This window comes from Cervus elaphus, chromosome 11, assembly GCF_910594005.1.
Source record: "Cervus elaphus chromosome 11, mCerEla1.1, whole genome shotgun sequence".
NCBI lineage: Eukaryota > Metazoa > Chordata > Mammalia > Artiodactyla > Cervidae > Cervus > Cervus elaphus.
Window position 1 is genome coordinate 90,975,943 of NC_057825.1, and position 16,313 is coordinate 90,992,255.

General features: G+C 38.9%; 1 protein-coding gene and 1 long non-coding RNA gene across 4 annotated transcripts in view; both read right to left on the bottom strand.

The window, feature by feature from the left end:
* The window catches only part of EXOC6B (exocyst complex component 6B), a 664,516-nt gene that overhangs the window by 489,620 nt on the left and 158,583 nt on the right, over positions 1-16,313 (bottom strand). The window lies entirely within an intron of this gene.
* LOC122703839 overlaps positions 1-16,313 on the bottom strand; it is a 34,785-nt gene that overhangs the window by 5,531 nt on the left and 12,941 nt on the right. The window contains exon 3 of the long non-coding RNA XR_006343627.1: positions 5,390-5,400. This is a non-coding gene — a long non-coding RNA (uncharacterized LOC122703839). The remainder of the gene's footprint in view (positions 1-5,389; positions 5,401-16,313) is intronic.

Below are 16,313 nucleotides of genomic sequence, written 5' to 3' on the forward strand. Positions count from 1 at the left end.
GATTGAAGGTGGGAGGAGAAAGGGCTGACAGAGGATGAGATGGTTGGATGGCATCACCCACTCAATGGACGTCAGTTTGAGTAAACTGTGGGAGTTGGTGATGGACAGGGAGGCCTGGCGTGCTTAAGTCCATAGGTTTGCAAAGAGTCAGACACAACAGAGCAACTGAACTGAACTGAAAAACAACTTTGTCTCCATCAATGCATTTGCCTATTAACTGATCTACCACAGAATATTTTCAGTTATAACTATGGCAACATCATGAGCTCATTCATTCTTGATTACTTAGTCTATACAAAAGAGAGATGGTTTGACTCAATTTCTGTAAAATTCCATTAATGGAATTTCAGGTAAAACAGAGTAAACATACTCAAACCAATCTCTTCTATTGAATATAACTATAAAATATGGACATAAAGCATGGAGCAGCTACTTGAGGACTTTAAAAAGTAAACAGTAAAAAAAAAAAAAAAAAAAAGTAAACAGTAGCAGACTGACTGGAGAAGAAGATCAGAATTTGAAGCACCACCAAACTGACAGTAAATTTACATTTTTTTTTCTCCTGGTTTCTCCGAGCCTGAACTCAATGTAGGCAGAAACTTGGAAGCAGGCCACGAAGTTTCAGGACCTGCCCTCTAATTTTGGGTCAAGAAACAGGAAAGGGACTACCTAATGTTCAGAGAGCACAGAAGTATCTCATCTTTTTTCTCTTTCCCTTCTCCATCCCACCAAAGCCTATAAGCAATTTCTAAGCAACAGTGGCACTGGTCACTAATGGGAGCCTACAGGAGCTAAAGCTTTTAAGGGTATTACCTTTCCCTCTATATAGTAAGCCTGTGGTTCCTAGAGGTTTGGACCAAACCCAGGGTTGCTTTCTTCATATTTTTCCACTGTTTGCCTCAGGATGAGGGGGCAGGTGGGAAGTCCCACAGCAAAGCAGAATAACAAAAGCCCAAACTTTCTAACCAAGAGGATTTTTTTTTTAAAGCCAGGAAACTGAAAAATACCTAGTCAATGCAATAAAACAAGACTGGGAAATTAAAAGCATACAGATTAGAAAGGAAAAATCTTGCTATTCACAGGTGACATGACTATCTACCTAGACAGTGTCAACAAATCCTTCAACAAAAAAAGTCCTACAAGAGTTTGTCAAACTTGGAGAACACAGGTCAATATACAAACATCAACTGTACTTCTATAAACTATAAATAAATAAATGGAAAACAAAAACTCAATATCATTTACAATACCTTAAGTGAAATATGAATTGGGAAAAATATAACAAAATATGTACAGGATCTGTATGTTGAAAACTACAAAATGCTAATAACAGAAATCAAATGAGACCTACATAAATGATGAGACATACCATACCCATGTATTAGAAGACATCCCAACATTACAAAGACATCAATTTTTCCGAAATTGAACCACAGATTAAATGCAATTGCAATTAGAATCCCAATAGGACTTTTTCTAGATATTTGACAAGTTGGTTCTAAAATTCATGTAGAAAGGCAAAGGAAGTGAAATATTTTCTTGATTTTGGAAAAAGAAGTAAGTGAAAGGAACTATACTACTTGATTTTTAAGACTGACTTTGAAGTTACAATAACCAAGACAGTATATTATTGGTAAAGGGATGTATGTACACATACATCAATGGAAGAGAAATGACAGAAATAAATTCACATGAATATGGCCACCTGACTTTTGAAAAAGGTGCAGAAAGAATTCATTGGAGGAAAAAAGTCTCTTCATCAAATGACGCTAGATCTCCTGGACATTCATATGTTGCCCTCTGCCCAAAGTGGCGGGGGTGGAAGGGAAAACTTTGAACTTTTTATCATATACAATAATTAACTAAAAATGAATCATAGTCCTAGTTGTAAAACCTAAAACTATGAAGTGTTTTACAGAGGAAAATATTCATTCAGTTTTAAGCTGGCTTAAAACTCAACATTCAAAAAAAAGAAGATCATGGCATCCAGTCCTCACCTCATGGCAAATAGACGGGGAAAATATGGAAACTGTCAGATTCCATTTTCTTGGACTGCAAAATCAATGTGGACAGTGACTACAGTCATGAAATTATAAGACGCTTGCTTCTTGGAAGATAGTTATGACAAACCTAGACAGTGTGTTAAAAAGCAGATACATCGAGAACAAGATGGCAGAGGAGTAGGTGGACATGGAGTACATCTCTCCCCACGGATACATCAGGAAAACACCTTCAGACACATAAGTGCACGCAGAACACCAGCTGAGAGCGGACAGGAGTACCTGACCAGAGGAAAAGAATATATAGAACCACGCAAAACTCGGTAGGATGAAGGAACTGGGGGAAAAACAGGATTGGACCTGTCCTCAGCGGGTGGAGGAACTGAAGCAGGGGTCCAATCCCCACATCGGGGCAATTGTCTGAGTCAGAGGAGAAACATTTAAGGCTGAGAGTGAAACAGCTGATCTGTGGCAGTCTAAATGGAATGAGAATCAGACAGTCCTTGCCACAGCCCTGTACACCCCTGACAGGGACACAGGCACCCTGGAAGGCGCAGCGACTGGGAGCTGGAGGTTAGGGATTGTGCAGCAATCCCAGGGCGAGGGTTGCTTTGGACTGTTGAGAGACAGATTGAGGGGATGTGAGGGAGGAGATCGTGGTGGGAAATGCCCATGGAGGAAAGCCAGGCAACCATGGAAGCAAGGTGATACTGCTGAGTCATGTGTAGGGGTTGGAGCCATCACCATAGCCTCTCTCTCCCCACACGTCAGTACTGGCAGCTGAACAATAGACAGGCTGGCCCATCAAATGCCTGACGCACTGAACTACAGAGTAGGACCCCACCCAAGGTGCCCCTTTAGGTGTCTGATGGCCGATCTAAAGAACAGGACCCCAGCTAGGGGGGTGCCCTCTGTGTACTTGACAAACAACAGAGAAGGGAGCCCTCTAAGTGCCTGAACAGGCGAAGCTACAGAGAAAGACTGGGCAAAGAGGTCTTCTGATCGCCAGCTGCAAGAGGCTCAAAAAAAGACTGACAGGGCCATTACTCTTCCGGCAGAGGCAGTCCATGTCCCTGCACACTCGGTACCGCCAGGGTTCCCACAAGCCAAGAAGCTGTGCCACCTTCATGCTCAACCCTCACTGGGGCAGAGCTACCACAGGCAGAAAAAGCCTCGCGTCTATGCACAAAGGGTCACTTCGGTTGTGTCTGGACTCTTTGTGGCCCTGTAGACTGTGGCCTGCCAGGCTTCTCTGTCAGGGAGGGGGGTTCTCCAGGCAAGAATACTGGTGCATATTAGCCAGGACTGGTTGCCATACCCTTCTAGAGCACTATATTTTCTGCTGCCCTAGCCACCAACTCCCCTGAGTACCTGGAGCTGCCAGAACCCCTGCGACCCAAGCAGCTGCACCACCTCCACACCGGCCCTCACAGGGGCAAACCGAATCCCTCCAGGGCAGCCTCAGGAGCAAACCCCAGGGGATGACCCACACATAGAGGTGGAAAGAAAATCACAATTGAAACCCAGGGGCAGTGTGGATGAGGAAGAAGACCCAAAACCTTTCCCCCAGCTATACAAGCTGGCAGATTAAATCCACACAATCAACTAGGCAGATTCTGTGTCTATGGGATATACAAAAGATCATTGAGAGCTCCCACAAAAGAAAACACACTAGTTCTGATAGCTGTGGACATTGGAGGCACAGGAGTAGGACGATTAGAATCTGAGCTGTGCCCACAGCAGGTCCTGAGATCAGCAGAGTGGTGGAGGGCATCCTAGGGAGGTGAGGTGGACTGTGACTCCCAGGAAGGGAAAGGACTCTGACAGCAGTGACTCAAGAAAAACATTTATTATTCTTATATTTTGACTTGTTCTGTAGATTCTTTTATTTATTTATTTTTGCTTTTCTTCCCCCATCTGTTGTAGTTGTCGATTTTATTGGCACTATGAAATCTAATTAAGCTTTTGAACTTTTTTTTCCCTCAGTCACATTTTCTATTGTTGTTATAAACCTATGCCTGCCTCTACACTGGGCTTTTGAAGTTTTGTGAAGTTTTCCCTTTTTATTTTTTTTCATTTCTCTTTTTTTAATTTTTAAACCTATTATTACCTTTTCTACATTTATTCCTTTGTTTGCTTTTCCTACTGTTCTTTTCCCCTTGCAGTTAATCTTTAATGTATATAAATCTTCTTGATCTACCTCTATTTAACTTTGCATATCTATTCTTTCTTTCTTTTCTTTCTTTCCTTTCCTCTCAACACATTTGATAGTTTTATTTTCATTGCTTTATTCCCCAATTGGCACCTACTTTAGTTTTGTTTTCCAGTTTGTGCTTTAGTTACTTTTGTTCTGGTAGATAAAATTTTTGGTTTCCTTTGTTTGCTGGGTCAATCTATTGCACTTTATTTTTCTTGGACTGTTTTGATTTTGCTTATGAGTGTATATGTACATGTGTATATTCAGTCACATTTTTTATTGCTGTTATAAACCTCTGTCTCTGCATTGGGCTTTTGCAGTTCTGTGGAGTTTTTCTTTTTATTTCCTTTTTTCTTTCTTCTTCCATTTTTTTCTTTTCTCTTTTATATTAGTTTAAGTTTTAATTTAAACCTATTATATTTTTTCTATAGGTACTCCTTTGCCTTTCCTACTGTTCTTTTACCCTTGCAGTTAACCTTTAATGTATATATATCTTCTTCATCTACCTCTATTTAACTCTGCATATCTTTTCTTTCTTTCCTTTCCTCTTAACATATTTGGCAGTTTTGTTTTCACTGTTTTATTGCCCGCTTGACACCTTGCTTTAGTTTTGTTTCCCAGTTTGTCCTTTAGATAGTTTTGTTCTTAACTGGTAAATATAATTTTTTATTTCCTTTGTTCGCCAGGTCAATTTACTGTACTTTATTATTGTTGGACTGTTTTGACTTTGCTCATGGGTGTATATGTATATGTGTATATTCCATTATTTTAACTATTATTTGCTTGATTTTGTAACTGCTATTTGTTTGGGGTGCATCTTTGGTTTCTCATTTTTGGATATTTGTTTTAATCTTACTTAATGCCATAACAAACCACTGTAGAATCTTTCTTCCTGACCAGAGATGAAGTCCTGAGCCTTTGGAGTGGGAGCACTGATTCCAAGACCCCGGACTACCAAAGAATTAACCCTAGGGAGTTTCAAATAGTGAGAACTCACACAAAGGAAACCACTTGAACACAAGACCTGGCATCACCCAACCACAAGTACCACCCTGTGCAGGACACATCATCTAAACAACAAACAAAACAAAAAAACAAACCCAATCATCAGCAGACAGGATTACCACCTCACTCAGCCTTGCCCATCAGAGGAAAAAGAAACAAACAAACAAAAACTCCACGCAAATCTCACCATATAGGAAGCTTACACAAATCACTGACCAACCATAGGAGGGCAGAAACCAAAAGGAAGAAAGAATTCAACCTTGAAGTCTGGGAAAAGGACACCTCAAACACAATAAGTTAAAAAAAAAAAAATGAGAAGGCAGAGAAATACTACACAAAAGAAGGAACAAACTAGAAACACAGAAGTCCAACTAAACGAAGAGGAAACGGGCAACTGCCTGACAAAGAATTCAGAACCATGATAGTAAAGATGATCAAAAACCTTGAGAACAAAATGGAGAAAAATCAAGAATCAATTAACAAAGACCGAGAAGAATTAAAGAATAAACATACAGAGACAAACAACACAATCACTGAAATTAAAAGTACTCCAGAAGGAATCAATAGCAGAATACCTGAAGCAGAAGAACAAGCCAGTGAACTAGAAGATAAAATGGTGAAAATAATTTCTGAAGACCAGAATAAAGTAAGAAGAATGAAAAGAACTGAGGACAGTCTCAGAGATCTCTTTGGACTATATCAAACCCACCAACTTTCGAATTACAGGGGTTCCAGAAGAAGAAGAGAAAAAAAAGAAAGGGCATGAGAAAAGTTTTGATGAGATTATAGTTGAAAATTTCCCCAACATAGAAAAGGAAATAGTCAATCAAGTCCAAGAGGCACAAACAGTCCCATACAGGATAAACCCAAGGAGAAACACACCAAGACACATACTAATCAAGCTAACAAAGACTAAACACAAAGAAAGAATATTAAAAGCAGCAAGTAACATACAACAGAAACCCCATACACTTAACAGCTGATCTTTCAGCAGAAACTCTGAAGGCCAGAAGGGAATAGCAGGATATATTTAAAGTACTGAAAGGGAAAAATCTACAACCAAAATTACTGTACCCAGCAAGGATCTCATTCAAAATTGGTGGATAAATAAAAAGCTTTTCAGACAAGCAAAAGTTAAGAGAATTCAGTACCACCAAACCAGCTTTACAATAAATGTTAAAGGGACTTATACAGTCAAAACATACAAGAGAAGAAAAAGATCTGCAAAATCAACCTCAAACAACTAAGAAAATGGCAATAGGAACATATATATCAATAATTATGTAAATGGAAATGGATTAAATGCTCCAACCAAAAGACACAGACTGGCTGAATGGATATAAAAACAAGACCCATATATATGCTGTCTACAAGAAACTCACCTCAGACCTAAACACACATAGAGACTGAAAGTGAGAAGATGGAAAAAATATATTCCATGCAAATGGGAAGCATAAGAAAGCTGGAGTAGCGATCCTCCTATCAGACAAAATAGACCTTAACATAAAGAAGATTACAAGAGATAAGGAAAGACACTATATAATGATCAAGGGATAAATTCAAGAGGAAGACATATACTACAAAGCTGCAGTCATCAAGACACTGGCACAAAAAAAGAAATATAGACCAATGCAACAAGATAGAAAGCCCAGAAATAAACCCAAGCACCTATGGGTACCTTATTTTTGACAAAGGAAGCAAGAATATACAATGGGGCAAAGACAGCCTCTTCAGTAAATGGTGCTAGGAAAACTGCACAACTACATGTAAAAGAATGAAATTAGAACACTTCCTAACATCATACACAGAGATAAACTCAAAATGGATTAAAGACCTAGATGTAAGACCAGAAATTATAAAACTCTTAGAGGATAACATAGGCAGAACACTTGACATAAATCAAAGCAAGATCGTCTATGACCCACCTCCTATAGTAACAGAAATAAAAAAAAAAAAAAAAAAGGAAACAAGTGGGATCTGATTAACTCAAAAGCTTTTGCACAGCAAAGGAAACTATGAGCAAGGTGAAAAGACAGCCCTCAGAATGGGAGAAAATAATAGCAAATGAAACAACTGACAAAGGATTGATTTCCAAAATATACAAGCACCTCATACAACTCAATACCAGAAAAACCCAATCAAAAAGTGGGGAAAAGACCTAAACAGACACTTCTCCAAGGAATACATAGAGATGGCTAACAAACACATGAAAAGATGCTCAATATCGCTCATTATTAGAGAAATACAAGTCAAAACTACCATGAGATATCACCTCACATCGGTCAGAATGGCCCTCATCAAAAAGGCTACAACAAATAAATGCTGGAGAGAGTGTGGAGAAAAGAGAATGCTCTTGCACTGTTGGGAATGTAAATTGATACAGCCACTATGGAAGATGGTATAGAGATTCCTTAAAAGACTAGGAATAAAACCACCATATGACCCAGCAATCCCACTCCTAGGCATATACCCTGAGGAAACCAAAATTGAAAAAGACACATGTATCCTATTGTTTATTGCAGCACTATTTACAATAGCTAGAACATGGAAGCAACCTAGGTGTCCATCGACAGATAAATGGATAAAGAAGTTGTGGTACATATACACAATGGAGTATTACATTACATTACATTACAATGTATATACAATGTGTGGGTGTGGATCACTTTTTTCGAAAACTGGCCAAGGAGAAATGAGAGGGCATGGAGTCTCTCTCGAAAATGCAAAACCAGCATGGTGGCTGTGTCCTCTTCCTGGATGTGCAGAAGTCATTTCAAGATGAGTGGGGTAAAACCCAGGACACTATGGAAGCCGCCCTTCTGGTAGAGAACCTGAATCAGGCCCTTTTGTATCTGCATGACCTGGGTTCTGCCCACGCAGACCCCCACATCTGTGACTTCCTTGAGAACCACTGCCTAGATGAGGAAGTGAAACTCATCAAGAAAATGGGTGAACACCCCTAACCGACCTCCGCAGGCTGGCTGGTCCCCAGGCTGGGTTGGGCAAGTATCTCTTCGAAAGGCTCACCCTCAAGCACGACTAGAGAAGAGAGACCAGTGGCCTTTGAGGAGCCCGCCTAACATCAGGGCTGCCTAAAGCCCCGCTCTGCAACCAACTTTTTAACACCCTGGAGTCCTCTCTCAAGCCTTGGACCAAATGGAAACAATAAAGCTTTTTGCAGAAAAAAAAAAAGTTCTAACCACTCAGTTCAGTTCAGACGCTCAGTCACATCCGACTTTGCGACCCCATGAATTGCAGCACGCCAGGCCTCCCTGTCCATCAACCAACTCCCGGAGTTCACTCAAACTCATGTCCATTGAGTCAGTGATGCCATCCAGCCATCTCATCCTCTGTCGTCCCCTTCTCCTCCTGCCCCCAATCCCTCCCAGCATCAGGGTCTTTTCCAATGAGTCAGCTCTTCGCATCAGGTGGCCAAAGTATTGGAGTTTCAGCTTCAGCATCAGTCCTTCCAATGAACACCCGGGACTGATCTCCTTTAGGATGGACTGGGTGGATCTCCTTGCAGTCCAGGGACTCTCAAGAGTCTTCTCCAACACCACAGTTCAAAAGCATCAATTTTTCGGCACTCAGCTTTCTTCACAGTCCAACTCTCACATCCATACACGACCACTGGAAAAACCATAGCCTTGACCAGACGGACCTTTGTTGGCAAAGTAATGTCTACTAAAGGTAGTCAAAAAATCCTCACAACACTCAGTGAACATGTAGGAGGTTCACTGTGAAGTTTCTCTTACCCAAAATGTAACTGCAATCTAAGCTAACAAAGATCATTTATTTTTTTCTAAAATAAGAGGGAAAAACAAAGTCAAAAAAATGATTCTGATTTATAAAGGGGTTGGATACCATTTTTATCAATTTGTTTTTATATGCTTCAGAGCTCAAAAATATGAGCAACAATACTACAATTAATACTATAATACAACAGTGCAGGTAGGAGTCCCACTGGATAAGCTGCTTAATAAACATTTTTTTTAAATATATAGGCTCAGTCCTATTTTCTAGACTCACATCTATAAGAATTATATGGTGTTAATGGTGTCTGCTTCAGATTCACTCATGCATACATGGATGGGGTGTAATAACACTTTACAAGTCAAGTTATATAATTTTTATGTTATATTTTATTACAACTTACTTTCATTTCTCCTTTATACTAGAGTTAGGGTACTATGTTAGTTTCTGAATCATGTACAGAGGTAGATTATATTATCTATTTATTTTATTATGAACTGTAAACAGGGGCATTAAATATTTCTTAGAAAAAGGCAGCATTGGGTCTGACAGAGCTGAACTGGTACATTAAACTGTATCACCTCTCCCCTGAAATTTTGCAATCTCTCCCTTTTCATTTAACCAGGCCATCACACTGTTAACCAGCAAGCCTACCTAAAACACAAACCTGATCATGCTCCCTGATGTTTATAAATTACCGGGCTAAAGGAAGAAGCCTAAATGGCATTCAAGATCCTATATCATATGATACTATTATTTGTCCTACAATATTTCTTTCTCCAAACTTTCTTTTCCTTCGTACTAAAAGCTTTCTTCATTATAAAAACAAAACAAAATCTGGAACACCTCTCTCTTCTAGGAAATGGCAATCCACTCCAGTATTCTTGCCTGGAGAATCCCATGGACAAAGGAAGCTGGTGGGCTACAGTCCATGGGGTCGCAAAGAGTCGGACACGACTGAGCAACTCACACACACACACACACACACACACACATATTCTTAATCTGTTTTGCTAGTTACACTTCCTTTCCTCATCCTCTCAGTTTTGGAGAGGTTCCTGAGCTTAGGCCTTAGAGGTCTTCTTTATCAACGCTTACCCTTTAAGGTGATTCCATCCAGTTCTGTGTGAAAGTTGCTCAGTCGTGTCTGACTCTTTGCAGCCCCATGGACTATATAGCCCCTGGAATTCTCCAGGCCAGAATACTGGAGTGGGTAGCCTTTCCCTTCTCCAGGGGATCTTCCCAAACCAGTAATCGAACAGGTCTCCCACATTGCAGGTGGAGTCTTTACCAGCTAAGCCACAAGGGAAGCCCTTCCAGTTCTAAAATGAGTCTCAAAATTACATTACAACCTGATGCCTCTCAACTGAACCACAGACTCATAAATCCAATCACCCTACTAAACACTGTACTCACAAGCCTTACAGGCATCTCTGACGTAGTAGCGTGTGTGCACGCGCTCAGCCGCATCCGACTCTGTGTGTTCCCATGCACTGTGGCCCACCAGGCTCCTCTGTCCATGGGATTTCCCAGGCAAGGATACTGGAGGGGGTTGCCATTTCCTACTCTAAGGGATCTTCCTGACACAAGGATCAAACCCCCGTCTCTTACTCCCTCTCCCAATCCCTTCTCCTCCACCAAAACCTACTCCACTCACATTCTTCTCCCTTTTAGTAAAGAGCAATGCTATTCTTTGAGCTATCCAAACCAAAGGCCTTAGAGTCATTCCTGGTATCTCTTTATTCTACAACCCTACTTAATCCACCCATTGGTTCCACACTGAAAATATACTAAATCCAGAGTGTAAGCTTTCTCCACCAGTACAGTCTTATCTAAGCTATATCCTCTCGTGCCTGCATTATTGAAATTGCCTCCCACCTGGTCTTCTTACTCTATTTCTACCCTCTTTATCTGTATTCCACACAGCAGTGAGAGTGATGTATTCAAAGAGTTAAAAAAGTGATTAATTCTTTTCTAGTCAAAACCCTCCAAGGCTTCCTTCTCACTCAAAAGTAAGTCTTTGTACTAACTCAAGGCCTATATCAGCATTAATCTAGACTGGATACATAGAATTAGTTGGGAAGCGTTTAAAATATACCATTGCCCAGGCCCCATCCTCACTGATTCAGGTTCAATTGGTCTGAAGTGTATTCATTTATGGAATGAATGAATGTGACTGTCAGTGATATTCTCTGTCTTCCCCACACAAGCTTGCCCATATAACAGGGGTCCCCAACCCCTGGACTGCTCCTCATCGCTCTTAGTACCACCCGCATCTCTCCTCCCACCAGTCCCACCCCATCCCTGGAAAAACTGTCTTCCACGAAATCCATCCCTGTTACCAAAAAGGTTGGGGATTGCTGCCAAATGACACTGGCTAGCTAGAGTAGCCCGTTCGTCTGGTCAGATCATAGTTTAAGATTAAGCATATGACTCAAGCTGAGTCATTTTCTGTGCTTTTACTGAAGTTAACTGGAGAAGTACTGACTGTTTAATATTATGTAAGCCCAGAGGTGCTCACAGCTCTCCCTGCCACCTGGTAGAAAAAGTCTCCTTAAGTCATCACAAAGAAAATGAGCACATTAGATCCACCTGTAGATCCATTCCTGGAACTTTCAATTATGTACACCAGCAAGTTCCCCCTATTTTTTTTTTTGTGTGTGTGTGAAGGTAATTATAGAGTTAGGTTTCTATAACTGGAAAGAAAATAATTCTCATCACAAAGTTATAAGTATGTATTTAGTTTTTAAGCCCTTTAAGATTATTCTTCCTCTACCATCAGCTCTCAATTAGACAGTAAAATTCATGAGCAGAAGACTGTATCTATTTCCTTCATATCTGCATTAATAATAGTACAGTGTGTGACACACAGCAGACATTCAATAAGCATTTATTGACTGACCAAAGAGTTCTTTAAACATTTAAAACTTCCCTTCAATTATTAGTGGGCTTCCCTGGTGGCTCAGCTGGTACAGAATCCACATGCAATGTGCAGGAGATCTGGGTTCGATCCCTGGGTTGGGAAGACCCCCTGGAGAAGGAAAAGGCTACCCACTCCAGTATTATGGCCTGGAGAATTCCATGGAATGTATAGTCCATGGGTCGCAATGAGTTGAACACGACTGAGCAACTTTCATTTCTTCACTTCAATTATTTGTAATACTGAAGAAAGACTTTTACACTGGCGGAAAGGTTAGATTATATGACTGAAATGATATCCTTTACCATTTTCATTTTACAAAACTATGATTTCTTCATTTCAGTGAGTTTCACTAGGAAGTCCCAGTTATCCCAGTTCCCTACTTCCATAGTTTGGTCCTTTGTATCTCTATCAAACAAGCATATTTCCAATCTCCCTTCAACGACATCACCTTTCTTCTGAGATTTTTCTTAGATCTTGATCTATAAATAGGAAAGTCCTGTCTTATTATAGACTATCAAGTTCTCTACCTTTAATAATCTTTCAAATCCAAAGTTCCATGTCTTATACAAAGCATTTCATTAATTAATAGTCTTGGAACCAGTGTTAGCTCAACTTTCAATGTTCTTCACTTACTTTCCATACTCTTGTACACACGAAGATGTATTTCTGCAGATGTCCATTTATTTCAATCATTTATATCTATCCAGTAGTAATGATTTATGTACCTTTAAAAAGACTGTGCATCTGACTGAAAACCGATGTTAAACAAGCAATGTTTATCTGGTTTAGCATATAAAGGCCTACAGAGCAGACAGTGTCAATTTAACTATCTAAATCGCCCAATACACAACAATAAATGTGTTTAATAATGATGCTGGAATGCTTCTTAAATATATTCCTTTCGGATCTTTAGGTTAAGAGCCAACTCCATTATATAGCCCATCTACAAAATCAGATTGACTTATTTCTTCATATACCACTCAAAACAGGCAAAATTAAAATATCTTGCTCTGCCATGATTTATACAAGTATGTACATAGTGTGTTACTGATAAATGCTATATGATCAGGGCATATCACTAAGTTCTTTGAACTTTGCATTGACTTTCATATCTGGAATTCTGTGATGCAAAATTTCTATAGCTGATTAAAAAATAAAAATAAAATAAACTGCTGAAAATGATCACTTCCCAGTTTAAAGATAGCATTTAAACATTCCTCTAGTCAAAACAGAATGCCTTAAAAAATTCACCATTAAAAGCTGGGATTCTCTGTAAGTAACTGATGATACAAACTGAGTCAATTACTTAAATACTTATGTTGTGGAATTTTTATAGCTCATAAGCTTCCCTGAGGCAGTTTCAAGCAGCTAAATGTCTTCAACTCACATGCCAAGCATCAGGATTAGAAAAAAACAACTTCCAAAACACAGATTTCTCCATGTATACTCTTTCTTTGGCTTAATACAGACACTTACATAGTACTTTCTTCTATGTTCTACTAATATGTCCCTGATATCTGAATCAAGCTATAACGTCCTCTGCAGTAGAATTTAAACACACACATACACACACATACTCTGAATGGCTTTTTCTAAAGAAATTCTCGTTGAATGGCAGGTAGACTACACACAGCCCTTATGAAAGGGCTGACATGAATAAAAAAGCTCTGAACCAATATGTATGCATCTCATTCTAGTTAAAAAAGAAGTTGCTTTTCTATTTTTGAGGGAAGAAAATTAGTTTTGCTCATGATAAGCCATTTTTAGTCCCAGAGAAGGACCTGGCCATTTTCTGTCTCTCAACTCAACCTTTCAAATAATTTTTTTTAAAGGTTCAAACAGTACAAAGCATCTGATTCAGTGAAAAGCACTTTAAATACCTCACCAAGTACTCCCCACTGGATCAAAATGTCATAGAAATGTTGTAAACACTATCAGTCATGTTCCAGAGAACAATTTATGCAAACATTGTTTTGCTCTTCTGTCTGGAAAAGTAATTTCTGAAGTGAAGAGTTCAAAACTTTTAGCCCTACATACTATGCAGTAAGGAAAAAAAAAAAAAAACACATCTTTTAAGTATCAGAAGCAGAGTACACAACAGGCTTTGTCTTGTTAAACAAAAGAACATGCTTTTCCTTTCAATCATTTCCAGCTGTATGATCTGGCCTTCATGGAATCAGAAATTAACAGCATATGGCATCTGGCTACCTGCACAGGCTGCATATAAAATCTCAAGACTTCAATAAGATTAACAAGTCTAGTGGTTGAGAGTGGAGGGGGAACCACCAAATGCTATTTCCAAAACAGAGGCAAAAGTTATAACTAAAAGAAGGCAAGAAAAAGCATCCTTGTCTAATCAGATGTCAAATATATTCTTGATAAACAATCAGATCACAAGATCTTTTGCCTCCTAAACAGCTGAAGAAGATACTACCAATGACTGAAAACCTATTTTCATTCTCAAACAAGGAAGGAATTATACACACACACAAAAAAGACCCAAAACAAAGAAGTTCTGTGTTAACCCACATCATGACACATCAGAGTGATGTTCTGGATCCAAATGAGCCAGAAACAAACAAACAAACAAACAACAACAAAAAACCCACAAATGACTTACTGTTCCTCCCATATGATCCACTAAGTTTTACTTTAAGAATCTAAATCTTAGACTAAAATATCTTCAAGGGTCTTCTAAAATAAACCATTCCAAATAAAACATTAAATTTACCTTTCTTACTAGAATCACTGGACCAAAAACCTGCTAACTTTTGGAATATACTTCAGTGTTTCAGAATCCACACAGTCCTAATCTATAACCTAATTCTCAGCTATCAGAGACCAAACCCTAGACCTTCCTTTCTATAGTTCAACAAAATGGGGACAATGAGTGCACAACAGTAAAGAATAACTAAATACTTTCAAATTTATAAGAAATAGATCCTTACTGGAGACTGATCCTTTTCAGCTCCTCCCCAATTCTTTCTTTCACAGCTCCAGGCACTCAACGCCTTCAAGCCTACTCTTCACACTTTAAATCCTGCTGAATAGTTTTATCTGGACCCTCTCCAAAACATTACACATTGAGCTTCAGTGGACCCAAAAGTCAAACAGTGGTATATTCCTTGACAGTTTATTTCATAACTCCTAGAGGAGAAAGAAAAAATAATTTATTAATAAATATTATGAGAAGTGAGTTTAAAGTAATTTTCATCAATAAAGTTTAATTCAGCCCTCAAGCATTTGGATCTCATAAAAGAGTTCCTCAACAATGCCTTAAGTGAAGACAGAAGAGGAAACTCAAATAAATTCAAAGCAGAATTAAAAGCTCATAAAGGAACACAATTTAGAACAGACAAAATTTAAAAACGGGCAATCTACAAGAGAGATAACTACTTTAATATTTTTAAAGCATACACAGTCTGACTACAATCAACTATTGGAATTTCTATATCAAAAGCTCTTTCACTGACTGTGGGAATTGCTAGATTCCAGTAGGTCTATCTAGATTTTAAAACAAAAAAAAAGTAAAAGCCTAAAAGAATAACAAACCTATTTTCATCTCTTAGATTCTCCCTCTCTCCACACTTCTCACCAGGACCCTGACAGTCTGATGACATCAATGTGTTACATACCCTGAGGCACTAGGTCAAATGCAGGAATCTAACTATCACAGCTGCTAATGTTTTATCCTCACTTGAAATTTCAGAAATGCAAATGCAATGTACCAACAGCTGTTCACACTTTCAATATTTTCTTGTAAAGTTGGTCATGAAATGTGACTTACTGAACATTTGTAATACGATTACCAATTTCTGTTTCAATGCCTGTAAATGCTGCTGCCACTAGTGTACAGTCTGATTTCACTGCCCAGTAGTAAAATCGTGTGACTGGATTGGCACTGGTTCCATCGAAGAGGCAGCAATAAGAAGTAGATAGGGCTGTTACTAAGGAACAGAAACAGGCTAATAGCTAAAACATACACAATAGCAGTCTGTTTAAATTAAGAACAAAGATACACTAACATGTGCACGTGCACACATCAAATTAGTGTACAGTATAAATTTTCAAAAAGTGCACTTGATTAAAATTTGCTAGGACCTACTGTTTTATTGTCTACTAGGATTTCATAAGACACACATACACACAAAACCCCTCAAGATACAATTTCACCATTCTAGAAATTAACAAACTAACTGGAGAAATCTTAAAAATCATTCTGGGCTACCAATTACTTTAAGATTCCATTGAAAGATAAGATCACTCTCTCCAGAAATATCTGCAAAAACAAACTATTGCAGGTTAATGGGCTGCAGGTTAAGAATTCCAATAAGCACATGAAAAGATGTTCAACATCACTAATTATTAGAGAAGTGCAAATCAAAACTACAATGAAACACCACGTCACATCGATCAGAATGACCATCATTAAAAA